Below are 7,984 nucleotides of genomic sequence, written 5' to 3' on the forward strand. Positions count from 1 at the left end.
TAAATAGGGGCTCTCTCCTCCAGTCCATTCTTGGGAAGGCCTGTGGGCATTTAGGATTCGCTGCAGTCATGAACAGCTTTCTAGTCGCTTCTGAGTAAGAAAGGGGAAAAAGCTCTCTTTTCTTGGATAGAAAAAAGTATTTACACATCCAGAACTGTTTTCTAAATCCTCTTCTACATGTGCCTTAAACACTAGACGGTGATTGTTGTCTGAGAGTGAGAGTACACGGATATCATGGTGACTGCCAGGTGAGACTTTATCTCATTTCCTTCCTGCAGGACCTCGGGGGATCTTGGGCTGTATTGCTAAAATCCCCTCTCAGTTCCCCTCCATTTGTTAAACTGAGGCCCAGCGATTACAGTTAAGCCTAGCAATGCATGCTGCTCTAATGCTGATCATTAACTGCCTTGTCCAGATGGTCCCTGCTCTCCCTGACAGATATTAAGTCTAAACTGTTCATCTCCAGTGTTTCTTGTAGACTGCCCAATATGTTTACTGTGCTCCGTTTGCAGGAGGGTGACATTAAGCAGATCTGATGCTAACATTCTGGCACTAGCCCTGATGGGAAAGTGGCAGATCTGGGGAGGTATGTGGAGGAAGCAGCCAATGAGTAAGTTACACCCTGAAGCACCAGGCATCCAAGGGCAGCCAGCTATTTTAGTAATCTGTCAAAGGCAGGTAGGAATTCAGGCTCTGTGCTCACTTCATGCTGGCCTGGAGAAGATTAGCGCTGCAGCAACTGACACCTCAAACTACTTTCCTTTAAGTCATGGAAACAACGAGCAAGCACCCAAAAATCAACACCAGCCTCACGCCTACCTTAAGGTCATCCTCATAAATGTCAATCATGCTGAGATCAGTGGGGTTTCTAGAGATACGCATCACAAGAGACTTACAACTCACTCTCATGCTTAAAACTTGCATTCTCCTTGGAAACTTTTGCACAAATGCCCATTTGCTCTCACAGCTCTGAGCATCACCCTTCGCCTTGCCTCGCTAGCAACTCGGTCAATGCCAGCCTTTGTTTTTTAGCTTGGAGCCATAAAACCTAAAGCCGGAAGTATCTTGCCTCCTTCTTCATTTCATTTCCCCCCTTTGAGCTAATTGGCGAGGACCAACCAAAGGGGCAGAATGAATCATTAAACATGCACAGTCATGTTTAAGGGGGTGCTGCCAAATCGCTTTAAAAAGAGACAAGTCCCTGTGCCCAAGACACTTGGTTTTATCATGGTATCAGAAATGCATGTTTATCACCAAGATTAAATCCCTGCCATCAAACAAAGTGCATCAAAACCACCAGGTCGGCCCATCAAAAACACATTTAGGTTGTGTTTTTGACACTGCATTTCACCATGGCTGAGGTTTTCAAGAAAGCCTTTGGTTGTTTGAAAGCTAATGACTACCCATGAGTGAAGGTTGAATACTTGTGACCGCTTTGGAAAAAATGGAGCATGCAAGAGAAGAAAGAGGAAAAAGGTGCTTGAAATGTAGTCCAAATTCGTGGGTTCGAAGTGAGCTTTTGGACACACATGGGTTAGGGAGAGGGCACGTGCTATGTTGTGGGTCCACCTGAGACTCGTCACGCTCTATATCTCTTGGGTTTAAAATACAGATCTATTTTCCCTTTAGAAACACACAGAGCCAAAGGTTTCAGCCCTTCTGGATCTCTGGAATACTAACGTTTTGCAATAACTCACTCGATGATTCAGCCTGGTGTGGGGTGATGTAAATGGGTTCGACATGTTGGGGGGAGATTAATTTGAGAGGAAGCAAATCTAGATATGAAAGCACTACGCTAATTTTTTTCTCTAAGGTTTCTAAAGCTCAATTCAAACTCACCCTTTGCTAGCAGTGGCAACGGGAAAGCGTGTTTGGTGTGTGCGCGCTTCAAGCCCCTGAAACGATCCTCCTTTCTGGGGACTTCAAAGTGGAGAAACTGGTCCAGCCCATTTTTCTACTTCAAACCACACTGTCTGGTGGTCAGGCTTTGAACTCTGGGTGAGAATAGAATTAGCCTTCAGGAACTTTAGGGGAGATTTATAAAATAAGCAATGATCATTTCTCTGCTCTCTAAAGACTTTTAGCTGCCATTCCAGATAACATCCCTGGTGTGCTATAATAAGCATACTTGAAAAAAAAAATCCCTCTTGGATCTCTACTGTCCCACTTTCTGGTTTTGAACAACCCAGGAAACCATTATCTCTAAAAGGGTTTCTGGGTTTTGGAAAGGCTCCCTTAGTCTTCTCGAAAGGTAGGATTGGAATTGAAGAACAAAAGAATGAAGAGACAATTTAGGATTTTTCAACCAATTTATATCTATAATTTGACGCAGGAAGTATTCTCCCACTTCTTTAATGCTAAGAAATACGCACTTTATTCATGGGGTTTATCCTTTTGTGTAACATATCAGAATTTTAGGAAGACCTAAGATCTGGCCCCTGCTCCTCGAGACTCTACCGGGGTAACTCCCTTCCCTACCAAACGGCGAGAACGGCCTCCCAGGGAACCGGAGCTAACGCAGGAGGAATCCTTGCCGCCACCTCATAGCTCTGGATTGTTGGGCCCGAAGCTTGAAGGCCCAGCTCCTCTGGGAGAGTCAAGAGATACAAGCACGGAGGCCTTGACCCCTCACATCTGGAATCGTTTACATACTTGCCACTAGTCGGAAGAGTTACCGCCCTGGCGTGGAGCCCTGGATGGAGCCCCTGAGCCCTTTTGAGGATGTAGCTGGCACCGAGATGAGTCAGTCTGACAGTGGGGTAGACCTGAGTGGGAATTCTCAGGTGTCATCAGGTCCCTGCAGCCAGCGAAGTTCCCCTGATGGAGGACTCAAGGGGGCAGCAGAGGGGCCCCCCAAAAGGCCCGCTCACCCCTGAATGCAGGTTCTGGTGAGGGTCCACCTAGCTCTGAGCCCTCTGAGCCTCCCAGGAGACTGCCACCTGTCCCCCACGACAGGGAAAAAAAAGGAGCTGCCCCGGGAGCAACCTCTGCCCCTTGGCCCTATTGGCACAGAGCGATCACTGCGGCTGACCGAGGCCCTGAGCCTGGCCCCCTTCACCCCTCCCAGCGACCTGGTCCCCCGTCCAGTTTGGCACCAGTGACAAGGACACAGACTTGTGCCTAGTGGTGGGAGACAGTTTAAAAGCAGAGGGGGAGCTAACAGCGTCAGCCGCTGAGGCCATCCCCCTGCCCCGAGACTGGGAGCTGCGCCCCAGCACTGCTGCCTCTGCGGAGCCACGGTCCAAACCCCCGGGCTCTGGGCACTGTGGTGGCCCAGAGCCCAGCTACTCAGGCCCGCGCCTCCACCCTGAGGTCTTCTACGGCAGCCCTGGGCCTCCTGGTTCTCAGGTGTTGGGGGGAGCCACAGACTCGCAGTTACATCCTAACCAGGGGGGCTTCCGCCCTGGGACCCCCTCACTGCACCCTTTCAGGTCACAGCCCCTGTACTTGCCCCCAGGCCCAGCCCCTCCCTCAGCATTGCTCTCTGGGGTAGCCCTCAAGGGCCACTTTCTGGATTTCTCAGCATTGCAAGCAACAGAACTGGGAAGTTGCCCCTGGAGGGGTGCTCTATCCTCCCCCTTCCTTTCTCTATTCTCCAGCTTTCTGCCCTAGCCCTCTGCCAGACCCACCCTTGCTGCAGGTACGCCAGGATCTGCCATCCCCTTCGGACTTTTATTCTGCTACTCTGCAGCCCGGTGGCCAAAATGGCTTCCTTCTCTCGGGGGCACCTGCTCAGCAGGTGCTTCTGCCCGTGCTGGGCTCACAGCTGCCCGTGATGAACTTTGCCTCTCTGCCGCCAGCACCACCGCCTGGCCCCCCGCCCCTCTCTCTCCTACCTGTGGGCCCAGCTTTGCAGCCCCCCAGCCTGGCTGTGCGGCCTCCACCTGCTCCTGCTACTAGGGTGCTGCCTTGACCTGGCAGGCCCTTCCCTGCTAGCATGGGGCGAGCAGAGCTGCACCCAGTGGAACTGAAGCCGGTGCAGGATTATCGAAAACTGAACAGCGGCCTTGGAGGGCCTGGGTCTTCACGGACACCCCCAGGCGGAAGGTCCTTCTCGGGCCTGAATTCCAGTCTCAAAGGCCAGTCCTCTACCTACAGTGGTGTCTTCCGCACCCAGCGCATCCACCTCTACCAGCAGGTCTCCCCCGCCCGGATGCCCTGCGCTGGATGCCGAAGCCTTGGGAGCGGACAGGGCCACCACCTCGAGAAGGGCCCTCTCGATGGGCAGAGGAACGTGGGTCCCGAGGGGACAAGGACCCTGGGTTGCCCCCACCCCGCTGAGGGGGAGTTCCCCCTAACCCCCTCGCCCCTGGGGCTTGTATATAGATTATAAGTATATAAGGGGGAAAGGGGTGGGTGGGGAGGGCCTGTGGGGCTGGGGCCTCACTTCCCCTCCTCCCCTTTCCCCTGCTTCCCTATCCCTGGGGCCGTTTGTTTAAAAAAAGAATAATAAAAGGATTAAAAAAAAATCTAGTCCCTGACTTTTATTCAACCTTATTTCTCTACTACTCTTTTTTCTTCACCAATCCTTCAGCTACAACAAATTATGCATGGTTACCCTAAAAGGTTAAGTTATTTTATGTAGCCTGTTCTTTGCTCATGATGTTATCTCTGTATGGGAAAAACATCCCAGCTACTCGACCAAAGGAAAATGCCATATCTATTTCATACAAAAAGAAACTGAAGTTTAGTAAGGCTAAGTATCTTTCCCACTCTGAGTATCCCAGTAATCATTCTTGTGCCTCTGTCGTTACTAGTGACTGTAGCGTGGGCTCTGGCTCTCAGCGACTTCATATATAACCAGGCACACATTGCTTGGCCCTGTGCCACTTTCATGACTGGTGCTGTGTTGTCTGTGATATGCATGTTCGTATGAGGGCATTGCAGTGCCCACTAAGTGGATAGATTTCATCCAGAGTTTCCTTTGTTGTTGTTTTTCTGACTTGGTACTTCACCAATCATGCTGTTTGTTTTACGGGAATGGTCTTGCCTGATGATAAGCCCACATTTCAGCGTTCTTCTAAGAAGTGCTCTCATTGTAATTCTTCTAAGATTCATTTGTTCATTCCGCTAGCATTCCATTGTATATCCAATATTTTTGCCAACACCATTCTTCCAATGCAGTGCATCTCTATTCATCATATACTTATTATTCTAATTATTAGTATAATCGGTTTTCTCTTTTCTGTTCTCGTAGCATTCATGTATTCATTCATTCAGAAAGTACTTTATACACTTAATATACACATATGCAGGTGCAATATGGCACCATCCTGATGCCAGTTGGATGCAGAATGACTTGTTAGCTGGTTCAAATAAGAGGGGGTACCCAAAAAGACACACCCAGAATTGTGCTGGGCAGCATGTAGCCTTAGTAGTAAGCACTTTTTTCCAGCTAGCAACTCACTCTGAGTTAGTACACACAGTGGAATCTCCTGGGAAGGTTCTCTCCAGTCACAGTGAATTTTTCCATACAAGCAGTTTCACTCAAAACTTGTTTTTTGTGATGGCTGCTTTAATAGAACAATGTGCGGCCTTGAAATTTTGTTTCCCGATTGTGGGGTGGGGGGTACCGTAGAAACTGTTGTGATGTTGAACACAGCTTACAAGGACAGCACTAAGGGAAAAACTCAAGTGTTTGAGAGGTTTTCTCATTTCAAAAAAGGTGAAATGTCAATTGATGACAAATCTCGTCTGGATATCTGTCAACTCCCCAGGTTGAGTTCGTTCCATCAGGTCAGATTGTTAATCGAGCTTTCTCTTTAGAGGTTCTGAAAAGATAGCCTAACAGTGTGCAACAAACAAGGCCTGATTAGTGGCAGACAGGGCACTGGTTTTGCCACTATGATAATGCACTTGCTTACACAACCATCTCAGGGTGCCAGATTTTAGCCAAAATCAGCATGCCTCTTTGGCCCCATGCACCTGATTCACCAGACCTCATTCCATGTGACTTCTTTTTGTTCCCACAAATGCAGAGGAGCATGAAAGTACAGCAATTTGACAGCATAGAAGAGGTAAAAACTAAAACAAGAGAGATGCTGTTAGCCATCCAAACAGAGGAGTTTGAAAAATGTTTCCAAGAATGGAATCGCAGATTTGACAAATGTATTAAGTGGAATGGAGAGTACTTTGAAGGTGTTATGTTTATTTTGTAAGAAAAAAATTTAAATAAATAGCTCTGAAAAAAAATATCATTTTTTCCACCAGTACCCCTTGTATGCCAACTGTGAGAATATCTTTGGTACTTGTTCCATGACTTCCTTTTGGAGCTGAAAAGTGAGCACTCTCTAGCGTTTCTTTCCTTGAAGTTGTACCTGTTGAACATTGTCAGCATACTACACACAGCACTCCTCATGGAGAGCTGTCGTTCGATTGTCACCTTCTAGCCACAAGGTGGTAAAGCAGTTCAAACATGGGGCTGCCCTTGAAAGGTCAGGAGTTAGAACCTACTAGCACCTCTGGGAGAAAGATGTGGTAGTCTGCTTCCATGAACATCACAGCCTATGAGGAAATCCTACAAGGAAGTCTGAAGCGGTTCTGCAGGAGGCCTGTGACTTGTGGTTGATGGGATGGATGGTAACGGGTAACAATACTCTGATCTTTTAAAAACCTAATTTGATATTTCTTTTCCATGGCTGCTTCCCATCACCAACGGATTAAAATCTTACATCCGTATTGTGGCGTGCAACACTCTTTCACATTGTTTATCATCTTTACATTTTACACACTGACCATACTAAATAGTGTGCATTCTGTAACCAACCTGCTGACTTATCTCCCTGTCTGTGTATCGACTGCTCCCTGTGCGTGGAATGGGTTTCATTTCGTTTTCTCTCTGTAAATCTCATTTAAAACTTACTAACTGGCTCAGTCTTTGCCACAAAGATAATGTATGTTATAGTTTATCTTTGATTTTTGAATGAACATCTATTAATTGTTATCATTCAGAGTGTAATGGAAAGTGGATTAAGACAGATGTAGGTAGGTTAAAATTTAACACTTTATCACTTGATCTCCTTTTTGACCCATTTAAAAGTGGCTCGATTTTTAATATTTTCTGCTTTATTTTTGATTGAGATTTTCTGTATTTTATTTTGTTATTGTTCTTAGCTTTTTTCTTTCTTATTTGTATGTTTCCTGGCATATGAAATCCAGGAGGGGTGAATCTTTTTTTTTTTTTTAATCATCTTATTGGGGGCTCTTACAGCTCTTATAACATTCTATGCATCAATTGTATCAAGCATATTTGTACATATGTTGCCATCATCATTTTATAAACATTTACTTTCTCATATTTTTCCCCCTCTCTCCCTCCTCTTCCACCCTGTGAACCCTTGATAAATTATAAATTATTATTGTTTTCATATCTTTTTAAAATTAAAAGATCATTTGACTGGGAGCTCTTACAACCTTTATTACAATCCGTACATCAATCGTGTCAGGCATATTTATACATATCTTTCTTTTCTAGACATTGACTTTCTACTGAGACCTTGGTACCAGCTCCTCCTCCCCCCTCCCCCATGACCCCTGTATAGATGATAAATTAGGATTATCATTTTCATATCTCACACCAACTGCTGTCTCCCTCCCCCATGGGTTCTGTTGTTCTTCCCCCTGGAGGAGTGTGTGTGCTTATGTGTTGAACATTGTGATCAGAACCCACTTCTTCCCTCCTCTCCCCCACCCTCGCCCCTACCCATCAGATATTGCTATTCGCATTCCTGTTCCTGGATTCCATGTGTCCTGAGCCCCCATCTTTTATCTATACCTGTGTACATGGTCTGAAGTGAGAAGCAGCACTGGGGTCATGATAATGGGGGGTGAGGAAGCCTCAGGGAACCAGAGAATTATTATGCATTCTATCGGTGCTTTACTGCGCCCTGGTTGACTCATCCCTTCCCTGTGATCTTTCTGTGAAGGGATGTTCCTTTGTCTACAGATAGGTTTGGGCCTCTGCTCGGAACCCCCTCATTCTCAA

General features: G+C 46.8%; 1 pseudogene; it reads left to right on the forward strand.

Moving 5' to 3' along the window:
• Positions 1-2,680: 2,680 nt before the first annotated feature.
• Positions 2,681-4,349, forward strand: LOC101644202 (annotated as a pseudogene).
• The last annotated feature ends 3,635 nt before the right edge of the window (positions 4,350-7,984 follow it).

The sequence above is a fragment of the Echinops telfairi genome, unplaced genomic scaffold (genome assembly GCF_000313985.2).
Source record: "Echinops telfairi isolate 266 unplaced genomic scaffold, ASM31398v2 ScPeMD7_7469;HRSCAF=8507_1, whole genome shotgun sequence".
NCBI lineage: Eukaryota > Metazoa > Chordata > Mammalia > Afrosoricida > Tenrecidae > Echinops > Echinops telfairi.